The sequence below is a fragment of the Fukomys damarensis genome, unplaced genomic scaffold, assembly GCF_012274545.1.
Source record: "Fukomys damarensis isolate Sample0158 unplaced genomic scaffold, DMR_v1.0_HiC HiC_scaffold_2, whole genome shotgun sequence".
In the NCBI taxonomy this organism is placed as follows: Eukaryota; Metazoa; Chordata; class Mammalia; order Rodentia; family Bathyergidae; genus Fukomys; species Fukomys damarensis.
Genome location: NW_022900914.1, coordinates 38,157,547 through 38,159,523, shown reverse-complemented (window position 1 = coordinate 38,159,523; position 1,977 = coordinate 38,157,547).

Sequence of the window (1,977 nt, the reverse complement as noted above, 5' to 3'; positions counted from 1 at the left end):
ACTGATTGTATCAGTTGGGGTAAAGCATTGCCATTGATTTGATGAGCTGTTTTCTCTAATGTTATGAAGATGAGAATGTCCGTGGGTCGTTAGAGACACAGAGACTAGGGTGCAACTATATATCAGGAAGATTTGGTGATAATCCAGAGATTAAACCAAGGACAGTCCAACAGCAAAAATTAAAATGAGAAAACACTTAAGCAAGACTCAAGGACAGACTTCCAGTTCTCCAATGGCAAACAGTAGGGCAAATGAGGATGAAAAGGCCGATAGTGAACCACCAGGACACCCTGAACTCAAAGCACAGGTAGTAACAAAACAGATCAATCAGGCTCTAGAAAAATTCAAAACAGAAATAATTTCCCAGATAACCATAGAGATAGTGAGCAAAATGGAAGTCGTGATTCAAGACTCTAGAGCAGAAACTGACAGAAAAATAGATGAGCTCAGGACCATGATAGAAGTCATGAAGGCCCAGCATAAGAAAGAAATGGAAAAAATAAACGCCCAACATAGGAAAGAAATGGAATCCATAAAACAGATTCAAACAGATATCCAGGAGATTAAACACTCTATTGAAAGTGTACACAACAGAATAAAAGAATGCGAAGATAGGCTCTCAGATATAGAAGATAAGATTGCAGTCAGTGACCATGAAAAGAGAGGTCTCTTAAAAACAGTAAGAGATCATGAGAAATCGATCCAACAACTCCTAGATGATGCAAAGAAGAATAACATAAGACTGATAGGAATACATGAAGTAGCAGGAGAAAATACAAATGACTTAAAAAAGCTGTTTGCAGAATTAATGACAGAAAACTTCCCAAACAGAGGGGAAGAATTTGACATTCAGATAACTGAGGCATATAGGACCCCAACTAGCTACAATCAAAAAAAATCTACACCTAGACATATAATAATCAAGATCCCAGAAACCCAACAGAAGAACAAAATACTACAAGCAGTAAGAGAAAAGAAACAAATCACATACAAAGGAAAGCCCATCAGAATCACAGCAGACTTTTCAACACAAACCCTTGGGGCAAGGAGAGCCTGGAATGAGATATTTCAAGTACTAAAAGAGAACAACCTCCAACCTAGACTGATGTATCCAGCAAAACTCTCTTTCAAAATGGATGGGGAAATAAGACACTTCCACGACAAAGAACACCTGAGAAACTACATGAATACCAAACCAGCACTACAAGCAATTCTAAACAAGATCCTAGAAAAAGACAATGAAGGCAACAACACCATGAGGCCCAACAGAGCAAATCAAATAGGCAAGGCAAGAAATTAAAAGGAGAAGGTGAAAAAGTAAAAAGAGTCAACAAAAGGCCAATAACATGTCAATAATAAGTCAGTACATATCAGTTATAACCAGCAATGTCAATGGCCTCAACTCACCAATCAAGAGAAATAGACTGGCAAAATGGAATAAGAAGCAAAATCCAACAATATGTTGTATACAAGAAACACACCTAGTGCAAAAAGAAGCCCATAGACTGAAAGTGAAAAGATAGAAAATAATTCTCCATGTGACAGGAGCCCAGAAAAAAACAGGGGTAGCAATCTTATTTGCAGACAAAGTAAATTTCAAACCAAAACTGAATCTAGTATTATTGATGTAGGACAGTACTGTATCATACCTCTATGAATGTAAAATATCTAGTACCTGCTTTATGATACATAGTAGGGACCGTGCTTTATCAGAGCTACATTTAATGATATTACTCTAGAATGTTCTCTTTCCAGATGATGATTAAGAGGCTAATAGAAAAAATGGTGCCAGGTACCACAGCAGCAACAGAACTTGGCTGTTTTCTGGATATTATTCTTTTCTTTGTTTTGTTTTTTTTTTAATGGAATCTGCCGAATGTCTATAATTTTGTTCAGATGACTGCAGAACCTGGAAAAGCTGTTGCTGCTATTGATGCATAACATACTATTATTAGTCTTTATATATATATATAGATA